The sequence below is a fragment of the Pipra filicauda genome, unplaced genomic scaffold, assembly GCF_003945595.2.
Source record: "Pipra filicauda isolate LSUMZ 115617 unplaced genomic scaffold, ASM394559v2 scaffold112_size3218982_pilon, whole genome shotgun sequence".
Lineage (NCBI taxonomy): Eukaryota > Metazoa > Chordata > Aves > Passeriformes > Pipridae > Pipra > Pipra filicauda.
In genome coordinates this window covers 87,713-110,760 of record NW_024103574.1, presented here as the reverse complement: position 1 = coordinate 110,760, position 23,048 = coordinate 87,713, and the positions used below count along the sequence as shown (strand labels likewise).

The 23,048-nt window shown below is 38.7% G+C and overlaps 1 long non-coding RNA gene across 3 annotated transcripts in view; it reads left to right on the top strand.

Moving 5' to 3' along the window:
• The window catches only part of LOC113983756, a 120,673-nt gene that overhangs the window by 56,126 nt on the left and 41,499 nt on the right, over window positions 1–23,048 (top strand). For all 3 annotated transcript variants that reach the window (XR_005564151.1, XR_003539211.2, XR_005564148.1), the window contains one exon: window positions 16,509–16,647. This is a non-coding gene — a long non-coding RNA (uncharacterized LOC113983756). The remainder of the gene's footprint in view (window positions 1–16,508; window positions 16,648–23,048) is intronic.

Sequence of the window (23,048 nt, the reverse complement as noted above, 5' to 3'; positions counted from 1 at the left end):
TTAGTTTCTTTCTCTTTCCAGTTAGTTGCTTTTCTTTATTTACTACTCTTTTCTGACCTCTTGAAATATGAGCTGTACTAATTTGGACTTTGCATTATATTTAGAGGCAATATGGAAGTTACACATTACTTAGTTTGCATAAGTAACTCAATAAGTCTCAGTGCACATGTCTAAGTGAGTCTTAAGGGGGTTTAAATTGGTGTGATGTGCTCAGTGAGGGGTCTGGAAGAAGAGGTCAACTACCCCAGTTTAGACTTCCTCCAGGCTTAATAGGCATCCTTCAATTTACTTCAACTCCCCTCAGTTGTTGGCCCAGCATCTTCTCATAAATCAATTTCTATTTCACACTCTGGAAATAAAACAGAGTAGAAGCTCAGGATTTTGAATGTAATCAGACCTATTATCTGGTTTGATCATTATTTTGTAGAGATTTGATTGCTACTTATGATCTGTAATAGAGGTCATTATTTTATTACATGCTTTCTGGGTATGATTAAGTCACTTAAATGAAGGCTTTCAGTTTAAGTTAGTAAGAATAATATATTTCTGATTTCTTGTAAATAAATCTGAATTTCCACAAATCTACATGCACTGTGCTATGAAAGCTTTTTTGTTAGAATATACAGATACAAGTAGACTAATAAAGTGAAGAACTTTGTGCAAGCTAAAAATATTATTTTTATAAAGAAAATATTTTTGTTTTAAATTTTATATATATTATCTCCAATGCTGCAATTCCATTATTCATATGACAGGCTTTGAGAGTGAAAGATATAGTTTCTAATTGGATATGTAGCCGTTAGTTCCCAGGAAAAGGAAAGCAGTATCGCTCAACAAAGTCAAATGTCTCAAAAATAAATTTAATGTTGTTAACATTTACTTTGTTGAAAGTTATTTAGTGAATGAGATGTGTAATTGTTCAACTGCATTGCAGATTTATGAGTTATATTTTATTCACAAGTGCAGTTCCCTCAGATATTTTTCCTCACATTACTTAAGGGCCTGTAATGGTCTCCAGCAAGTCTTTAATGCTTCTGAGAAAAACTGAGCTAAGTCATTATTACTCAGTCTTGAGTGAGCCTGTAAAGCCTGGTAGAGATATTTGCCATTCATCTTGTTAAATTGAGGGCCTGGAAAAGAGCAAGGAGTGGACAGTGAATGAGTTGGGCAGCTCCTCCAAGGAGACGAGAGACGCTGATATCTTGAGAGATCACAAAAAGATGAAATTATGTATGAGAAGCATTGCTGAAACTAAAGCCAAGAAAGAGAATTAGGATGGGAGAGTGCAGTCCTCAATGGAGAGACTCGGGATCTGAGAAAGGATGGCTGATTAGTGGTATGTGCTGTGCTGGATAACTTGACCTGTTCATGCACTGCTAACACTTGATACGACTGCTTCTGTCTGAGCTCAGCCGTTCATCCTTCATCTGTGCTATTGCTGCTCCAAAGCAGTTTAGCAACCCAAATATACAAGAGAGGGGGTCTTGGCCAAACTCTTTCATGGCCAACTCTCAACTCTCATATGGACTGGAGACTCCAAAACACAGTCTACAGAAACAGCTTTCTTACACACACCACTGAACTGGTCCTGGTGCATGAAAGGAAGTCTCCTTTACCCATTAAGCCACAATAACTCTGTACTTATTTACATGAAATCGTTATGGATGCCTCTTATATGTGCATCATGCAGGCCAAGCACAGCTACTACTGATAATAGAAATGTTCACCTGCACAGCAGGCAAAAATGTCATGAGATTAGGGAGGATTGGTTAAGTAAAAATCACACTGAGAAACAAACAAACAAATTTATAACGTTCTGCAGAACCTTTCGGAGTGGTGGGCCAGTTTGGCATTTGCAAGTCAAAATGCAAATGTATCTGAAACAGCCATGAAATATCATATGTAGCATGTTCACCACTGCCTTATTGTATTCCAGCTGAAGAGTTCATGTACCTTTCTTGTGGTATGGTGTACCTCAGGAACCTCACCTTTTGGAGTGAATGTGCTCACTGCAAAGTTGTTTTCCAATGGACTGTTAACAATCAGAGCTCACCAGTTTTTCTGGATGGCTGCTATTTGTGTCTGTGACTGAAAACTTTCTGGGAAAGCTATATGTAATGGTAGGAATTCAGATATATTACTGTGATATGCAAATAGCTACTTTGTGGTTTGTTAGGGAAACCAAGTCAGGAGATGGCTATTTTTTTGCTATCCTAGATTCCAAATGATGTCATCTTGCTCTAGAAAAAGACCCCTTGTTTGGGAAATCTTGTGATTCTACTCTTTGTTTTATTTTACTGTTACTTTCTTTTAACTGAAAGTGGTTGAAATTGGAAATGTTTGAATACCCTCTTCCCAACTTTCCTTTGACTGACAATTGTCCCATCGTTTCTATGCAGCTGCCACAGTTGGCTCTATATTTATACTTCAAGTGAGCTTAGCAGACTCCTTTGTCTTAAAATACTATCCTGACATAAAGACTCAGTAGCTCAACTACTAATTGCATAAATAGTTTTTTCGATAGAAAATGCCTTCTCACTGTGCGATGGAAGCTGCTCATATCTGTCTGTTCTGTGTACCATAACTTTCTCTCTACATAGTATCTGATCTAAGATTTTTACATCAGTCCTAGTTGTGCAGCAAAATAGGTGGCTGAACCAAAGAGGCATTTTTCCTGGACCTGCCTCAGAAAGCAGCATGCAAGTTGAAATTTCGTTTTTAAATTCAATTTTCTCCCTCTTGGAACAAATTCACTAAAGTCAAAGTATCACTTTTTATAGCCTCAGTAACTCTTTCTGGATTTTCAAAGTCAATTCATAATACTAACCTGAAGTAATTATGGCACATGCTATAAACCACAAGCACTGTAAACTCAGCATGGACTGGTATATCACCATCTTGGAAGCATATCAATCTCCTTTTACTCTAATTTGTTATACACACTGTTTCTTTGGTGGCTTTTTCTTACCCTCACATTCATCTATTAAAAGAAATGAGAATGGGGCCTGTTCCCAGTTCATAAAAAAGTAGGCCATTTTGGAACCATGGAACTTAGAATTAGTGGCTTTCAAATAAAAATGGATAAATTGTACATTTTTCTCCATGTTGTCCCTTCTGATGCAAAGCAGTACACTACTAACTTAAGGTGATTAGTGGATGAGAGTGTGTCTACTGCTAGCAGGAGGATCCATTGCATGCATTAATTATTGTAGCTGTACTTACTAAATTCAACTTTTTTGTGAATGCATAGAACACATATGTAATAGTCTTTTTTGTACAAGGCACCTCTGAGAAGTAGACAAGGAAACCTTGGATGTTTTCTTTATAAGGTTTGGCAGATAATGAAAGAGTAAACCTCTTGCAGTGCCTCATACCTGAACATTTCCTTGATGTTTATAAGATTTACAGAGAAATTATTTTTCATTCTTTTTTTCTTATTTTTTGCAAGTGTTTGCTCATCCCAGTTTTGCCCAGGCCTGAATACGAAATGCCAAACTACCACAATAAAGCCTAGGCATCACAATATTTTGCCAGCTCAAGCAGCAACTGAAAGTGTCATGAGACAGTTTACAGAATTCCAGCTCAAACTTGTCGAACCAAGATGTTTACATAATTTATATAAGGTGGGACTACATATGTATTAGGTGGTTAGCTACAGTAACAGCCAAATTTTCAAAGTTGCTCAGCACATTTAGCATTTGGGCTTCAGACCCTTACAGAATTGTGATAAAATCCTTGGTCCCACTTAACTGTGAGAAGGGGAAAATGACTTTTTATTAGCCTTTTACATGGTTCAAACAATTCTTTGTTTTTGACTACTGCCTATGGGAATTATTACAATTTCTAGGTGGTAGCAATTGAAGACTTCAAAACAGCTCGCAGTAGGCAGCTTCAGGGAGTACTCAAGTATTCATATCAGTGTTTGAGTAACTAATATGACATGCACAGATGTGATACAAGAATAAAAACCTGCCCCTCACCTTCATAAGCAATGATGGAATTCTAGTTCCACTAGTTTATAAACTGGATCACTGACAGAAAATGAAGGAGACCTTGATGGGTCCCACTGAAAGTTCCTCTGCTGTTAAAACATGTATGGCTTATTGTATGTCCTCTTATTTTCTAATTCAGACTGTTCTGAACATGAGGAACAGCTTTGTAAACCTCAGTAGCTTCAAAGTAAAAGGATATCATTGCTAAAGATCTCCACACTGAAATATCTTGGAGGACACGAAAAGAAAAAAAAGAAAATTTTGCCAGGGTCACTGTCATAAAGGAGATAGGTATGACAAACATGTTGTTTACACTTTGATCTTGCATGAAAGGTCATTAAAAAACATTCACTGACTGTGGATGCACACTCCAGGAGCAACAACATGTATTCCAATCTTAAAATACTGCAAGATGGAACAAACTTAAGGACTGCCACATATGTTAGGGTGCGTCACAAAACTTCAAAAGATCTTGAAAAACCAAAAGAAAATAATCAATAAGCTTACATGACAGATTTTTGTAAGAAAAATCAATTACCATTGTTCTCTAAAATACTCGCTGACCACGAACCAATGTGATTTCTCGTTACTAAGTGGATAAAGTTACCTCTAAGAACCTATTCCTTCTCATGCTAAAACGTACCAGAGTGCAAGAAGCATTTCTGAGACTGATTTCCCCAGCACAGCACTAGTATATTTTAAAAAGAAGCAAAGTGCACTTTATGAGGAAATGAGAGAGGGCCCAGAATGCCTTTTAATTTATTTTTATAATAAATATCATTAAACAGAATTTTAAAGCCATATTTTTTATTTTGTATGTAATGCTTATAATGTAGAAAGGAGCCATTTCATGAAAGACTGAAATAAGCAGTTGCTAACATGAAGTCACTATTTTATTGAAACCTGATAAACTTTCTGGGATAATTTGGGATTTTTTAACAACATTTTTCAAGGCCAAAAAGAAAAAAATGGAACCTTAATTTTGGCAGAAATGAAAAATTATTTCTGTGGCAGCTTCATTTGGACATGGAAAACCTGTTTCAAACCATTCATGGCTCCACCTCTCACAAACTATTTATTACATACTATAAATTACATATAACATATAACATAAAAATTAAATAGAATTGTTCTGGAACCATAGATACAGATTGAGAGTTAATTAAATGAATGCGTGGGGAAAAATCTGTGTGAGATACAGGACTAGGGGTTCCCTGCTGTACCTGTTTAATGAAGTCTCATCCATCTGATGGCTCCTGGACCCACTCTTCAACACTTCCACAAAAATGTCACATTCTTTATGGGGGAAAAGTGTGGAATGTGCCTTACCCACATCAAGTGCACCATTTTACAATTCCAATCCAATTAATTAAGCCTCTATTCTTCATGCATGAGCGGCCGTCTCTCAGTTACACCCAAGGCAAAGCTCCAAGGGGGCCAGGCAGCCAAAAAAGAAGGTACATTCCCAGCTCTCATTTACTTAAATACATATTTTTGGTAAAAACAAAGTGTTTAAAATTAATTCAGATAAAAATGTTTATATGTCTCCAGGGCCAAAGCATCAATAACTTATGTCTCAAGAAAATGAGATTTTATTATTTTTATTTTTAATGCAGAGTCATAATTAAAACAGGGAGGAGAGGACAGCCTCCTCTGTGAATGAGAAAATTAGACTCGGTGTAGTGAGATGGGAGGGTAGAAGGAGACTTGTGATGCGTGATTAAACGAAGAGGCAGTATGGTGAGGGCAGATGAGACCCAGCACAGTGGGAGTACGGAAAGCACGGTGAAAGAAATAAACAGAAGACAAGATGTTAAAGTACCATAACCTGACTGCACTCCTGAAGAGTTAAAAATGAACTGATCATCTGTCAGGAAACCACACAAGAGGGGGGTGATGTGAGTCCAGTCCCACCTCCCTGGGTAGGAATGTTGCTCTTCTGTGATTAAGGGAGAAAAGTAACTATTTCCTTCTTATTGCACAGCGTCGCACCGTTATTTTTAGCACTCCATTTCTGAGTGTGTTTCCTATAGATCATCTGTCATTTCAGTATTAAAAACAACCATGCTATTTTTTCTGTAATTAAATGGAGTGTTTTCATTTATGAACTTGCTATTTATACTGATCAAAACCTCTATCAATTCGCTATATTGTCTGGACACCCAAGATCCAGCTCAGGGAGGCACTTGTTCAGATTTTCTCTTGTACTACAGCCTCACCTCAGGATAAAAGTGCACATCACAAATAGCAACATGTATGAAATGCTGTGCCTGCTGCCTCGGTATGACCCAGATGTCAATGGGAGGTCAAGACAGGGATGACCTCTTCCAAAATTAGCCACAGTAGTATAAAATGTTGCAGCTCTCTCTTGTTACTGCCCGCCAAATGGTATTATTCTCTGTGAGAAGAATCATGTTAGTGCTGCCCAAAGGCAGTGGCTGTCACTGTAAATAGTCAATCATTTTAGTAAAAAAACCCATCCTGGCCAGTCTTGGCTTGTCAGAGGGATCCGAAGTGGGGGTTGGAAGTGGCAGGCCTTGCTGGTACTGTAGCATCAGTTCTCCCCTCCTTTTCCCAGTGATGGTTTCTGTGCCAGGATGTACAAAATGCCAGTGCAAGTATGTCCTTGACAGGTCCTTTTAGGCCAGGAGATTGTTTCACCTGTTGCAACTACACCTTGGAACTTCTTTACACTTTTCTGCAGAGGTGAGTTTTCCCGAATGAAATTATATTTTCCAACTGGATTGCAGGTTGAGGCATTTCACCCATTTACATATCCCTTCAATATGTCATCATTGATGCTAGAAGGGAAAAATCTGAAACGAGAGGGAAAGCTGACAAGTCCTAAAATTAAAAAGTTATTGATTAAGCCGTTTGACTTGTTCTTTCATTCCAGTATTGTACTCCAGGAAACAAATGTTTAATTTATTTTGGATAAAGGGATTCAATTTGTGATAATGCCATGAAAATATAATATCTTTACAAACTCAGATTTCTCATAGGAAAATGTTAATGACTCTTTTCTAACGCACTAAAAATACCATGTAAAAGAGCTGGTTGAATATTGCCCAAACAATGTTTTTGATCATTTATCAGAATTGTGCTTGGTTCAAGAAAATTCATATCCCATTGTACTATTTGCCAACAGTTATGTTAACTGTTTTTGTTTAGGTAAAGGCTGATTTGTACCCTAAGAATTATGAGTTCAATCAAAACCAGAAAACAGACACAGAATCAGGTCATTAAATGACCAACCACAGTCTTCATTGCTAATAATAAATGTTTTACTTTGAAAGCGGCCTTTAAGGTCGAAATTGTTCAATAAAAATGCAAACATACTTGATATTATGCAAAGCCTAGTTTAGGTATTAGTCATCTGCAGAAAAAGTATCAATGCCTGATTGTCAAATGCAATTATTAAATATATTGCCAGAACTCTGACTTGGTCCACAAATATTCATTAAAGGGAAAAAAATTTCAAAACATTATCACAATTCCTTCCCTGCAATTAATTAAACACCATATATAGTTTAAAAGTGTAATTTTTTTTCTCATTTCAAAATGTTTTATTTTCAAAATACAAGGACCTAAGTATTTATCTTTGTTTTGATGCAATGGCAACATTACAGTCATAATCAGAGTACTCAATCAGAACTGGGCCTTCTTTGCACATAATGGTAGTAAAGGACATTCATTTCACAAAATACATAACCTAAAGTTACTTCAACAAAATAAATGCCTTTGAAATTGTGAGAACATACTTCATCAGCTCTTCCCTAAATTATATAGTGCAGTTCACTGGCAAGCGCTGTGTTCTCTATTAAAGTTTGACATGTTATAATTTCATAATTAGGGCTTAATTTGGGCTGGAGGAATTGCTGTTGTTTGTTTTTTTTTTTAAATTCTCATCATGTTTTTAAAAAATTTTTTTGCTTTGTTTTTTAACAACAAATTTGGACAAACCCAACCCTAGGACTGAAGGAAAGTTCTGGATTCAAATAGTGATTTGGGGTGAAGTTATAGTTAGGGGCCATATAAACTTTACGATAGTTGCCCATGCACTCAACTGAAACTCTAATTCTAAATATCAATTCTAAATATAAACCCTCTTGAAGTTTGAGACAGTTCTGCTTTTTTTTTCTATGTCTCTCCAGTGAACCCAACACTAGTTTTAAGTTTCTCATGACTTTTAGATTTGGTTATAAACATTTTCAGTATTTTTCTTGTGCACTATTTTGTTTTCTGTGAACTCAGTAATTAATTGTTGGGGTTTTTTGTGACTGTGTTGGAGGTTTCTTGTAAAGCTTTTTGGCTGTGTTTGTTTTTAAAAACCATAAATCTTACTGTATTTTACAAGACAACAGATTACTCAGACTAAGATATTTAGTATTATGTTGAACTGTGTTAGTGTTTTGTTTTATTTCTTAAAGAACTGTCATAAAAGCTGTAGATATTTAGTGATATTAATTAAGAAGCATAATACTCATCAGATCAAACCTGTACTTTCCATTACCTATCATCATCCAAAACATTCTTATTCCTTTCCTTCTTTCTCACTCATAGCCTCCTCATATTGTCAGGATTGATGTCATTATTTATCCACTCCAGAAGGAAACTAGTTGGTTGGAAAGGGAGAGTGGCAATGGGAAGCCAAATTTATATTAGCCATTTTTTTTAATTAAAAAATGGTATTTTTCATGAAACAGTAGTACCTAATATAGTATATTTCTTTATACTAGGAGTTTTCTCCTTGTTGACTCGTCCTCTTTTTGTTCTCTCTCCCCCCTGCAGCAAAATAAGAAAAACAGATTACTGTAAATTTTGGCACAGAAGGGTATTTGCATCATTTTCTTAGAAGTCACGTGCTTTGGATTTCCTCTTGTTTATGATATATTGAAATGTCTTCCAGATGTTTTTAATTATAAAAAGTTTTCAGGAAAGCAAAGTAATCCGTAATAAAATTTCCTCTACATTTTTTAAAATAGCCAATAAATTAGTGTACTGTAGCTTATCAAACTGCCACATAATTCTACATTTGACCCCAGTGCAGCAAGGTCTGGCATTTCCTTAAGACAACTAGTTTGGTCAGAGGCAAAGCAGGCTTCCCCAGGCATACTTTCAGTTCCTCTTCCAAGAGAGAGCGTTCCCTTCCTGGGGCCAAGCCAGCTGTGCGAGTGCTCATTGGTGCGAGCGGCTCTGACTTCCTACACAAACACACCCACCTCTGCTGCACCAGCTTGGAAGATGCAGATGTGTCACGTGGGGTATGCCAAAGTTTGGATTCGGGACAGAGACAAAGAGAAAATATTTTAGCTGCTGGTATGTGATGCTGAAGCTGTGCTGCATGAGATTTTCATTTATAAATTTTGGACGGGTGCCCCAGGTTGCTGTGGTAAAATCTGAAAGAAAACACAGTAAAAGTAAGAAGATCGGTTCAGTTTTCAAGGACATATATGTAGGTGGGGGGAAGGTTTTAGTCATAAAAGACATTTTCAAATGGTCAAAGAACTGGACAAGAAACAATGACTCTGAATCCTTAAAAATCTTTCCAAAATCTCCCCCTTGTATTTGTTCATCTGTTTGTTCATCCTAATGACACACCTGAGCAGTGTGCTTACTCTCAGCTTGTATTTGTATAAGGATTTAAGGTGAGCAGGGTTATGGGAAATAGACACCAACTTTGCCATTTCTGTGATTTTTCAAGCTGTGTGTGTATGCATATGTGTGGTGGGTTTTTTTTTTCAGAAATAATCAAGATCTGAAGGAAAGATATAGCTTCATAAACAGCTTGATGAAAGAGTTATTAGGCTGTTGATTCATGGGTTTAATGTCCTACATGTATCTTTAAATTTGTCCTGCCAAAAGATCTCTCTCTGGGAAACAGGGACTTCAGCCTCTGTCCTGAAAAACAGCAACACAAAAGAGTAAGCATGTGCATTTGGTAGTAGCCAGGTATGGGGATTCTATGGCACTCCGAGGTGAGTTTGAAGCTTCAGGTCTAGGAGTATGATGTAAGGAACTGTGAAAGTGGGAAAGCATACAGCATCCTAGTGGACTAGATCCTCCTGCCCGTCAGAATCAGTTCTTTTCCAGAGGTGGGAAGGGAAGGAATCAAAGAAAAAAGAGGTTTATGTGATATTTGTTTGGGGTTTTTTCCCCCAGAGTGTCTAAACACATCAGGACTTGTAATAAAAGCAAATTACAGTTAATGTAGTTATCCTATCCCACATTCTCAGGTGGCGTAAATGTTGTCTGAATGGTGAAAGTGAGCTCTGTTGGCTTGCAGCACTCGAGGCTCTTGCCTTTTCTCACTAATTTGCCTTGAGTACTATTTCATCGGCCAGATTTTCAAAGAACAGTAAACAACCATGCAAAACTCCAAGCTTTTTTTGCATTAAAAGAGTAAAAGCAAATATTTCACCTTGCTATTGAATCTATTTGTATTTATTGCAAAAGCAGCACAGCACAGAATTTGGACCCAATTTTAGCAGAGAGGAGACAGAATGCTAGAAAACAGATGTAAGATAAATGTCCCTTTTATACCTCTTAAAAACAGTAACTGAGTATAGTCTTGCCATCAAAATAGAAAACAGTAATCAGAGATAAATAAGCTGAATTTTTTCAAAGGCTCATGGAAGTAAATTGCATATGATTTAGAGCTCATCTGCAGAAGGATGGCGGCAGGACATGAGAAGGAAGGAGAAAATTGCGGACCTCAATACAGTGGCAACTATGGCTGAGAACTTTGACCAAATTTTGAAAGGGATATAAAATGCTAATGCTTCCACTCCCTAAGAACTTCCTCCCAACCCCCTGCCCAGAAATCCCCCATATTTTGAGATGCCAGAATCTATTGGTCTCCATTCTTAGAATGCTTTAAGAACTGTAGATTCATTTATTCCTTGATGAGAGTCAGGCAGTACCTACGATGTTGGCTTGCTATGTGTTTCTCCACTGCCTGCACTCCATGAGTGCTGTTGTCCATATTCAAGCAAAGCCGCCACTGAGATCAAGGGAAGTTTAGGTTTGAGTTAGCCTGAGATGAAGGGTATTCCTTACCTAACATCTGATCTGCTGCAGCAGATTTCTGTGGTATTTGACTCATTTTTTTAATGTTAAGACAGGAAAACCTCTTGCCCTTCTAGTGCAGTGGAAATAAAGACTCTAACAGACAACAGTGAAGTGAGAGGAACCACCTTTTTGGAAAAGAATATATTATTAAATGTTTGACTGCAGTTGTTTATTGTTTACTAGCAGTACCTGTAGTGCTAGTGTTACTAGGGAGTCAATATAAAGCTGACTCTTCCATCCTAAAATTTTCCATATGGAGATTTGGGCGATTAGAGTGCTAAGGAGGATTTTCATGGGAGAGTGCAACCTTGGTGGTTAAAAGTCTGATGGGTGCTCTTCCTGTTACCGGCACTGACGGAGTGGGGAGAATGGAGCTATGAAATAGCAACCAAACCCGAGGATTCACACATTTCAACCAATCTTATAAAATTCTTTACTGACCAATCTTCTGCTAAATTGGCCAGCTATTACCTAATCCTCTTTTACAATGAAAAACTGTCACTGCACTATCCAGTCCTTGTGTCTTTGAACCAGCAGAGAGTAGCAGTGCTGATTTAAAAAAACTGTGAGGTTTTGCTCAGATTCCTTTTTATTCCACTACTCTTCTCTCGCCCCAGAATGGAGGTTTATCGTGCTCCCAGAGGTGTACCCTGCTCCTAAAGGAGTGTCCTGTGCCAGCGGTCACTGGCTGTGGGGCAGTGATAGAGCTGCCCCACTGAGGAGGAAGTGGTGGCACCACTCTGCCAGGTGACAGTGGGTCCTTCTGGGGCTGTGCAGTGTCAGCAGCGTTTTTGACGCAGCAGGTGTCCTCTAGCTGTGGTTTCACAGGCACAGACAGGCAGTTGTGCTCCATCTACGAGTGTACAAACTTGTCCCTCAACAGAGCACTGTGCTGACCACCCAAGACTTCGGTCCCAAGGTGTTTCAGAGAAACTTGAGGAACTTGGGAGAGAAAAGCTGAGCTGTGGGTAGCAAAGAAGGTGTTGCTTTCTCTGGAGAAAAGATTTAAACTCTTCCTGATATTTTTGCTGAACTAAAACTGTTCAAGCCATGTCAGGGAAAGAGACAATGGGAGGATGACACAGCTCTCAAATTGGCAGCTGTTACTGGCCGGTAGCACTTGCAAGGGGTTACTGAGGGCAGTGAGGGGAGCAGAAGTGGTGCCAGTGTCTTGATCTCTGCATGTATTACACGGGGTCTAAACCACCTGAGAACTGGCTTTTATTTTCACATTTCATTTGCCCTTCACAGCAGCAGAGCAAAGGAGGAATGGGCCCAAGGCCTTCTGGCAGCTGTGTTTGTGGGAGTGCAGTTAGGTGTCTGCTCCTCATCCTACCTGTGGGAATAGGGCTGGGGAGGAACTTGTGGGATATTTGCTGTCTGGCTCATCCATCGAGGAATATTTATTTGTTCATTAATTTATTTTATGAAGATTGTACAGACTACACAGTGGAGTTCCTCACTGATCAGTCTTTGTTCAGAGTTTACAAACCATGACTTGATGGAAGTAAAACAGCATAGCCTGCCTTCTGCTCTTGGGGCTTGTGGTGTATGACAGGGTACTAGGGGAGAGATTGTAACAACAAACCACAGTACTGTGCCTTTGTAGAGACAGTTATTCCACTTCTTGGTTGCTTTGTTGTTTGGGTTTTTTCTTTATTTAAGTTTTTAAAGCGTATAAACAGGACTTTGATGTTCTCATTGCACTGGAATAGAGAAGCGATTGCATGAAGGGGACTATCCACACAAAATTAGAAAACAGGATGCTGGCATAGCTTTCTGTGTACATTAAATTTCTGTTAAATAAAAAAGAAGTAAGGAAGCATACAAGGGGTGGAAGCAGTTACCCAGGACTTTAGGGACAGTGAGCGCTCAAGGATGTACTGAGAAAAGTCAAAGCCCTTGGGGAGCTGGACGTGGTAAAGGGTGGCAAGAAAGGCTCCTGCAGGTATATTGGCAGCACAAGGAAGGCAAAGGAAAACGTGGGGCCACTGCTTCTGAGGGTATGAAGAATACAGAGCCAGGCTCTTCTCAGAAGCACCTAGGCAAAGAAACGAGTGACAAAGGGTACAAACTCAAATACAGAAAATTCCACTTAGGTGTAAAAAAAATGTTTTTAAATGTAAGGGTGAATGAACACTGGAACAGATTGCCAAGAAAGATTGTGGAGTCTCTGTCCTTGGAGATGTTCCAAACTGGACTAGGCACAGCCCTGAGCAACCTGTTATTGCTGACCCTACTTTGAGCAGGGGTTTAAACTGAGCGATCTCCAGAGGTACCTTCCAACCTCAACTATTTTGTAATTCTGTGAAATTCTATAAATTGCAATTTAAACAAATAGCTGTGGTAGCACTTTGGATTAACACTTAAATTATTTTCTCTGTAAATCAATTGAATATTTGTTATCAAAACTCTGTCAACTTAATTTAACCCAGACCTAAGTGTTCCATAAAAGCTTTTATTGAATCAGAGGCCAACAGAAATGTGTGCAGCTTTTGATTCCAATGAAATCAACCTGTGGGGGTTTTTTAACAAATAAATAGTCTTTTCTGAAAGTGAAACTGGCTGGAAGCAAAAGTGAAACTTGCTTTATTGCTTTTCTTCGTTCAAACTGGGAGAAACAGGAATAGTAAATGGAGGTCATAGGTAGTGCTATGTGCAAGTAAACAGAATTTAAAATATTAATTTTTTTACCATAGCGATGCCACTTCTAGTAATACAGTGAAGAAGTTGTTACCCTTATTACATTGATAGAGCCCTTTTGATCTTTTCTTTGAGCTTTATGTAGCTCTTCCTCTTTTCATCACAAGGCTCCTGCCCAACTCCAGTACTTTATGGTCGTAAATACCTGTAAGATGCAAGTTGCTATAATTTGTGACTGTAAGAGGTAGACTAGCATAAATTATGCAAAAAAAGAGAGTAATTTACTCTGGAATGGGTGCAGCCATGTGCTGTCATTGGCTCCAAGAGGAGGGATGCTCATTTGTGCCTGTGTGTGCCGAGAAAGGTGAAGGCTGAGTTAAAGCAGATCAGGCCTGCTTTGTTTTACACAGTCCTCTTAGCTGTTTTGCTGAAAATTCTTCCTGATCCTGAAGTCCATTTCTGTTGTTGGGATGGTAACTTGCACACATTTCTTTTGCCACTTATACCCACGAACAGCCACATGTTACTTGCCATCCTGCATCCTGGCTGCAGCTGCAGCTGCTGACTGTGAGCTACACATGGTTGACTGTAATTCCTAGGAAATGGTGTACCTTGATTTGGTTGGGCTTATTTTAAGTAGCACATTATGCAGTGTGGGTTAAATTAATGTATATTAATAGACTAGTGGTACTGCATGGGACTTAAGAGAAAATACAGAGAGATTATATGTGGGTAGCTGACAGCATTTTTTTAATCACTTCTAAACTGAAATAGAAGAGGTCTGTGACCCTCTACATTCCTTAAGCAGTGTACAGGAGTTTGTGTCTGTGTAATTCCTTCCGTTGCAAGCTTTCTCCATACTTGTTATATATGACATATAGATATTCCTTCATATACCTGCTACATGGACTCCCTCCTCCTTCCCTTGGCAGTAATGCTGATACTTGGCAGGAACAAGGATCTTTTCTTGCCCCTTTTATTATGAGTGAACTTTCAGTACATAAACAGATTCTTCTTTAACTAATTTAATATGCACAGTTTTATCTTATTTGTTTTGTCTTTCTTCCAGCTCCATCTTGAAATGACTCACTGTAAAAGGTTTATTGGAATTTTTGAGGTTCCTAATGCAAACTCTGGTCCAGCAAGATTGCTGTAGTCCAATAATACTAAGTCTACTTTTCTTAATTCTTAAATGTCTCCCTGCCTCTTTTCCTTGTGGAACAGGTGAGAAAAGCAATTGCCTCCACTACATGATGCGTCCCAGCTCAAGAACTCACTCCTTCCATGTAATTTTGAATCCCAGCCCAGCTGGTGGTTCCTAGAGTTTAGGCTCTGAATATGAGTTCAGCACTTTCAAATGAATCACTCAGAACAGTACTCCTGTCAAAGAGTTTTCTTTTTTTTTTTTTTTTCCCGAAAGGTTTTCCTGAATTTGCAGTTACAGACCCTGACAATGCAGCAAAAAATACTAAAATTTTCAGGTTTTTTTCTGTTTCTTCAAAGTGCTTGTTTTCATTCTATTGTGTTTTAGTACAACAAAGATGTGTGGGATATGCTACTTTTGCATGTAATTGGCCTTGTTTTTACTTATTTGTGATTTTGTCAAGATTTTAATTGACACTTCAGTGTTTTTGTGAAGACCTGTCTTTTGAGGAGCCCTTTTTACCTTTTTTCATGAGCTGTTAGTGGGGTAAAGATTGTCCTTTTCATATGCTGCCTGTGGACAGTTCTTTTCAAAAAGGAGTTAATGAATAATATCCCAGCTCTCACCAGGAAGTTTGGGTTTTAATAACCTGCCTGCTTATGAAAACATATTATCAACTCTGAAAACAGAAACAGTGAAAATATATAATGAGCTGGGATAGATTTCCAGTTCTGATCATTAGCACACAGCCCTGATCTTCATCTTTAGTTTCTTATTGGTGCTGGTTGGATTGATGAAATAGAGTGTGGATTGATTAAATAGGCTGTAAAGGAAATCACATAGCTTTCTTTTTTAACTTTATCCCAAGGATAGTTGTTCACTGCCATGCTCCTTCCATAGAGGCAGACAGAGGCTGTAAGGTGCTGGTGCCTTTGTTGAACTCTGAAGGGCAGAAACACTTTTCTGGTTAGTCTGGGTGAGGATCATTGCAGCTTAATGCAAATAGTTAAACATGAAACTACCAAGGGGGGCTTCTGAAAAAATCTTGCCTATTTAATGATTACAAATAAAAAGTGTCAAAATATATATCGGAAATATCATAATTTACTTCTAATGTTTCATTCATAGTAGTATTCACATCTTAAAAAGAGAAAAAATACTCATTTCCTCCCTGTGGCATGTCTTCCATACTGGAGGATCCCATTTGATTGTTTCCTGTCCAACAGTCATTCTGCAGCTTTTATTATCCTTGCCACTCTTCTCCAAGCCTTTTCTATTTGTATATCCATTTTAGAAGTGGGATCAGAACCAGATACAAGGGCTCTGTGGATTTATGCACTGATACAATCATGTTCTCTATTTCTTTCACAGTGATTTCTAACATTTAATGTGCTGTTTTCTTCTGACAATTCTCTTATTTGAGCTGAGATTTTCATTATCTGTTATACTCTCTGTATTACTTGATTGGGTATTTTGTTACCTATACTATGCTATCCAGATCTTGGTGCAGTAATGAACTTGGAGACCTTCATTTTATAAGTAAAGTCAGAATTGTTGATTCCAATGTGTGTCCCTTTACATTTACTTACATTAAATTTCATTGATCATTTTGTCAGCCAGCAATTTGTTTCATAAAATCGTTTTGTGTTTCTTCCCAGGAGCCCATGTCTTTGCCACCTTAATCATCTTCCCAGCCTTTGGATGAAGCATCTGAATCCCCAGCATTACTTCTGGAGCCCTTTAAAAAGCAGACTTCCTAAAAGCCACTGCTGGATGATGGTGACTGATGCTGAAAGTGTAAGTTCCAGGCAGCAGAGTGAAAAGAGGGTGTTGCAGTCAGGTTCCTGAATGTGGAAAGCTGACATACTTATGCATTGTGCAGCTTTAGTAATTGATAGAAGTAGCTAAAACAGAGCTCTTGAATGACTGTGCAAGGTGCTGAACAATATTTTTCCCCAGTTGGACCCCTCTCCATATATCCAGTATTATTACCGTAACAGTTTTGTTATATAAATGAATGATTTTTGTAATGATTTATCCACTCTACCATTATTATGTGACCAATCTCCGTTACTAGATCTTATTCAGACCTTTACAATGGTAATATATGCAGCTTTGTAGTCCAGAACACTACCTGCTCTTTAGGCAGTTAGACCAGATCAGATGTGTGTTATTGGCCACTAGAGCATGCCTTCATGTGTTCATCAAACACAAGTCTGGAAATAGCAGTCTGGGCCTGCATCCCCACAAGAATGAGGTTTCAGTGTGGCCATACAGTGCCAAAATTGTTTCCCTGGGATGAGAGTGAACATTAGTAAATTTTATGAGACCAAAAGCATTTTGGTCTTTTTTCCTCTAACTGTTCATAGATAAAGAAAAATGGTAAAGAGTGGGAAGAGACATTGAAGTGACAGTCATTTCACATTCAGATTTTAACTAATGGTTCAGATATTCAGACTTGTGATGCTGTAGTGTGTTCTTCTGCCATTAATATAGGTGCTGCTATGAAATTCTTTACTCTTTTCCTTTTGATCCTGAGTCAGTTGTTTTCCTTCTCATGTCGACTTACCTGGCAAATGAGCCATTTTTATCTTTTGTTTTATGACAGAAGAACTGTAGGACGATAAGCAATGGATGGAAGTGGTGGTTTTAAATGATCACCAGACTAAAATTAAAGCTGCTATTCTCTGTGATCTACAAGATGTTCCAGTGCCTTCAGAGGCATTGTGACATTGGACTATACAGACAGGATCTTCCACAGGAAGCTGTGTCTTAGGGCTAAGGCTTCAGTATGGAAGATTTGAGGAATCTTGCCCTTAGGAGGCAAGAAGTATGTGCCTACATTGTGACTGAGAGAAAATCCTTTCTGTTGGTTTGGCAATTCAACAGTGAGTTCACACTGGGGAGGACAAAACAGATCCTAAGTGTTTACTATTCCCAGTTTATTCTTTTTAATAGAAAGTGAAAGATCAAAACAGCCCATCTGCCAATGAAATGAGATGAAAGTAGTAATTTGTCTGACAGACTTCTAAATCCATTCTTCCAAACATTTTATTTTGTCATTGATTTAGCCCTGACAAACTTTTATTTCCCGTGCAGCTTTTCCAAGGGCTAGACTTTATTTCCTCAGTCAGCCTCTTTTTCTTAAAAGAGATACTGGAAGCATAAATGCATCTGAAACATTATTTGTAGCAAACTGGGAAAGATCCAAATGTCCAGCTGCCAGGAGAAGTTTGCTGAAAGGGTAGTTAGCCACAGTGCCACACGTATAATTCTGGGGGGAGGTAAGTGGGAAAGGTTTGGAGCATAGTGACTTGCCAGAGGAAGACACAAGGGTGGTCTGGGCAGCGTAGCAGAGCATCCTTCACAGGAATTGCAACTTAAGTCACGTTTCTGTTCATATTTGGTGTTCAAAATTGCATAATGCTATCAAACAGAATTGTGTCCTCTGTATCATCTGCTTCCCTATTAAGGAGGAAAAATCCTGTCAGAGGGAGAACCTCTATCCTGTCCCGTGTTATAGGGAACAACTTTTTCAAGTTCCCAAAAAACTCTGCTTAAGCAGTTGCTTGGTTTATGGTTTCAGTATATATATGGAGGCCCAAATGCTCTTACACAGAATCTATACAGATGCATATCCTGAAATTCTCATGGGTCTCTGAGGCCTGGACAAAACCTGCCATAGAGCAGAAGAATTCTTAAAGTTCTTTTTTTGGTTGTTGTTTGTTTGTTTGTTTGTGTTTTTGTTTGTTTGTTTAGGATTTGGTGGGGTTTTTCCCTTTTTTGTTTCCTCTGGAAGAATACCAGTTATCACTGCAATGATAACTTCGTACTTTTACAGCATATGATGCAACACTGTAAACTTGGCTTGCAGAGCAGTTGATTTGTTCCTTTAAATTTTGTTTATTGCTGGCATATGGATATGAAAGGGCATAATTTTGGTAGCTAGATCTAATCAGCACTTTGTATATAAAGTGCATCAAAAACACACATCAATAGCAGTCGATCTTAGTGTGTCTGCATTCCAGATCGTTGTGTAGTGTAAGTTAACTGTTCCTTTCATTTCTCCTGGAGCCCAGCTGGTCTCGCTTAATTTCACACTATTTTATATTCTGTTTATTACTGAGGCCAACAAGTATTTTATTTTAGCTGTTTGTACATATTAAACAAACATGGGATCTGGGTGGAATGTCTCTGGCAGAAACATGCTAATTCCTTATACCCTCGGAGTCCATTCCACACTTGAAGGAGTGGACTCAGCCAATTAAATTAGGCACCCAAACAGGAAAACCACAGACACATGATTACACTTTCAGCCAAAGTTAAACGGTGCAGCATGAAAGTCGTATTGTTGTTTGGCTTTTTCGCAGTGAGGCCTGCGTGAACAGAGGCAGCTGGCAATGTCTCTGTCAGAGCCTGCCTGCGGGACACAGGAGAGAGGGAATTCCTGCTTCGTGGGGCTGGCAGGATCATCTCCTCCATGAAAAGATCATCATAGGCATGCAGCAACAGAACATAACGTTTCAGTTTCCAGATAGTGTTTTAGGTGTCCAGGTACTGGAAAAGTCTGAGGATTGTAGGCTTCCTTTTTCCACAGACCTCTGCCCTGGGCACTACTCACAATGTTCATGAATCTCACAGAGCTGCTGACCAGGTTGGACTGTCAGGAGAGGTGGTGAGTGCCCCTCATCATGGCTGCCTGGTGGCCTGGTGGTTAAGAAACATGCACAGAAGATATTAGTTTGGGCATTTGCAGGAACATTTCAAACCCAGTCTTGTCAGATCTAAAAAGAAAGGGCACTGCTATAAAACTCCATTTAAAATAAAAGAGTAAGCCTGCTGTTTTTGTTGAAATACCATGGTGCAGACAATTCTGTGGTGTAACTGCAAGATAGCTAGAGACACCTTTTTCTTGGTCTATTCAGATGCCTGAGCATCTCTCATTCAGGGAGGTAGAGATTTAGATCCAACCTGTGTTAGTGCATCTTGCTGACTAGTTCTGGTGGCTCTTCTGAAGAGCACTGAGCCAAGCTGTTACTGCCAGCATTTCCTAAAGTTCTCATTCTTTGATTAGGAAACTTTGGCATAACACTGGTTTTGTTGTGCACCACTTCAGTGGCTGGATGCCCAAAAGTTCGGTGTACCAGTGCGCAACTCGTAGGACTTCATCTACCTAGCCCTTAGCTGCTAGGATGGTATGTACATTAGGAACCCTTAAGGGTGGTAGAAATCTGAATATAGGCTGCTTGTCCAGTGCTTTAGGGAGTGGCAGTGGATGATCATTGTGACTGTGGTCTGTCATGATGAAACACAGCTGTACTACTTTATTTATTGTTAATAGAGACTGAGCTGTATATTGTGTTCTTACGCTGCCATTGCCAGACTATAGCTGGAGAGTGCCTGGGACTATGAACTAGTGCTCAGTAAAGCTGTCTGGTTTCACAGTGTCCTTTGTGGAGTATATTAGACTGTGAGCTGTGCTGACCTCTTTTTTTGATTCTGAGGAAAGCTTGACTGGTGTTTTTAACTCTGAAACTGTAAAGAGTTTGGTCCTTGGCTACCTTAAAGACACATCTTCACTACGTGGGGTGCCACAGTGATTAAGATTGGCTGCAGTAACCAAGCTAGCAGTACCCTCGTTTAACTGGGAAAGAGCTTGTTACTGTCCTCTTTTAAAATTCTTCAGATCTGAAAATTGTTTTCCAGTTCTTTGTTCCAGAATAGGCCAGGCTTCTTGATTTAGCCCATGCATCTAATAGTAGCTATTTTATTTTCTAAAGAACTGAGCCAAGTTGCATGCAAGCATTTTTTTTTTGCTTGACAGATGTACTTTCTGATGGTTTGATGGTATAGTAGATATTAATTACAAGTTTAGTATTGTTCCCTCAATAAAAACTGCTTGAGCATGGTATTTATAGAGTAAGGTAACTCAAGAGTGATCAAAGGTGTGCAACTCCTGGTTTCTCTGTGAACTGAAATTTTGTTAGTCTTTTCTCATGCTGGTGGGTGGAAAAGGCCAAGGGATGGTTGTTTGCCTAATGAGGGCAGGATACAGCTGGGAGGAAGCTTGAAACTCCCTAGCAGGGTCTGCAAACAATCTAGTCACATCAAATAGATGCCCACTGTTTGCCAAAAATCAGTGAAACAGGGAGATAATGAGGGAGATAATGAGGGTAATGAAATAAAGAAAAAGAGAGCACTGTTGTTCTTTAATGCAGTGACCTTTTTTGAGATGTCATTTACACGGGTGTTTGTGTGAGTGTTGGCCCATGCTGATTTTACAGTACTTAGTTGTGTGATGGCTGCTTACCAAAGCTGCGGAAGCACCCTGTGGCTGGCCTCGCTCTAGGCTCGATAAGCTATTGCAGTAATGCTGTAGTTAATGGTTTTTGGAAAAGTTGATACCTATCTGCATTTGAAGGAACACATTTTGGCCTAAATATTGAGAAATCACAGGTATGCTATGCAAATCCTGGGTGTGCCAGCCAAGCCTGTAGAAGAAAACTCATTAGGATTAATCTCTAGTAGGGTGACTAATGCAAAGGGAATGAGGTACTTTCCTCCCTGAGTCAGCAGAGGTTTGACATAGCTTTCAAAGGGGCTTCACTGGAATGCAATCAGTTGCTTTGTGCAATAGGTATGGTAGTTTATTTAATTTGGAACTGCTTGCTTTAGACCAGAGAATACTGTACTAAATTAAGAGAGACACGTAGCTGCATACTCTACTAATAGATTTAAACCAAAATATCTTACTCAGTTTGAAGAAATGAGGTGCATAATTATCTAATGTACATTAAAAGCACTAAAGACAGCAGCATATGAAAGCTGTCTTACCTCCTGCTCTGCTCTTTGAGCTTTGCCAGATTTTTATGTTTGAGGAGCCATATTTACAAGTGAGGCATTTGTTACATCCTATCTCTGTCTACTTTTCACAGTGACTTCCACATGTAATATCACGAAAATTAGTTGCAGCTCAAGATTACTATTGTGGTATTACAGGAAGGAGTAGCTAAAGAAGACTAATTTTATTAACAGTTCTCCAAAGCCTTTCTTAGATGGAATATTACTTACTGGTAACATTTGTGTAAGACAATGGGATTTTTTTCTTGCAAGTGCTGCAGTCAGCTAATAGCAATCAAATTCTTTTCAGTGGTATGTAATTGTTAGCCCCATAAAAAGAAAAATAAATTGCTATTTTTATCAATAAAGCTATACAGAGCCAAATACCAATGCAAAGAAAATTTCACTGTAATTTAAAATGTTTAGTCATATTTCATTCCCAAGTAACACACTGGTATTTGTAGTTTCAGACTGAGAACTTTATATTTTGCCTCTGCATTTTCTTAAATTTTCATCTGTATTACATGTTTCACTATGGATAACTTATTAGGCAACGTGAGGATATATGGAGATCCTTCCTAAAACTCCTAATCATTTTTCAAAGAAAGTTAACGGAAAGGGTAGATTTTCTTGATAATCCTTTCAAAATTAAAATATAACACAAAAACATTATGTTTAAGTGACATTAAGGGTCTTACTTAAACCAACTAAAGCTGGGAAATTCGAAGTGAGTAACTAACACTCTCTTGTAAACTGCCCTCGTGTATTACAGCTGACAGTGGGGAAGCAGAGGTTCAGAGAGCAGCTCAGATAATAATCTTAAGAGTTTGGATATTGCCTGTGCCCCAGCAGTTGCGAGAGCAGGATAGATGTCTTTCAAGATCGTGCTTTCTCATGAGAGATACGGCATTTCCTTTCATGCTGATACTGAACGTAGCTTTTCTCTGGCCAGTTTATGCTTCGTTCCCTGGTTAACAGGAAGGGCTGAGTAGCACACAAGTAGTTTACAACAAATAGAGATGTAAAATTTGAATCTGAAGCCTGGAGGATCCTGATCCCAGGCTTGCTTTCTCTCCAATCTCTGCTTGAAAGAAACCCCAACTAGCCAGAAGTAGAAGTATCAGAAAAACCCAGATTCTCTCCTGTTTTCATTTGGGGTCCAATCTGACCTTTTTTTTCATTGAAACCAGTTCAGTGTGAAACCAGTATGCTGTGTTTACGCACTTCATTAGTTTCATATTGTCAGTATATCAGATAAACATTAGTTAGGCGCAGCAGGGCTTCTTAGGGAGAATCTATTGTAGAGCTCCCATGATTCATGTAATTCATACATCAGTCTAGAAGTTTATTAGCATTTT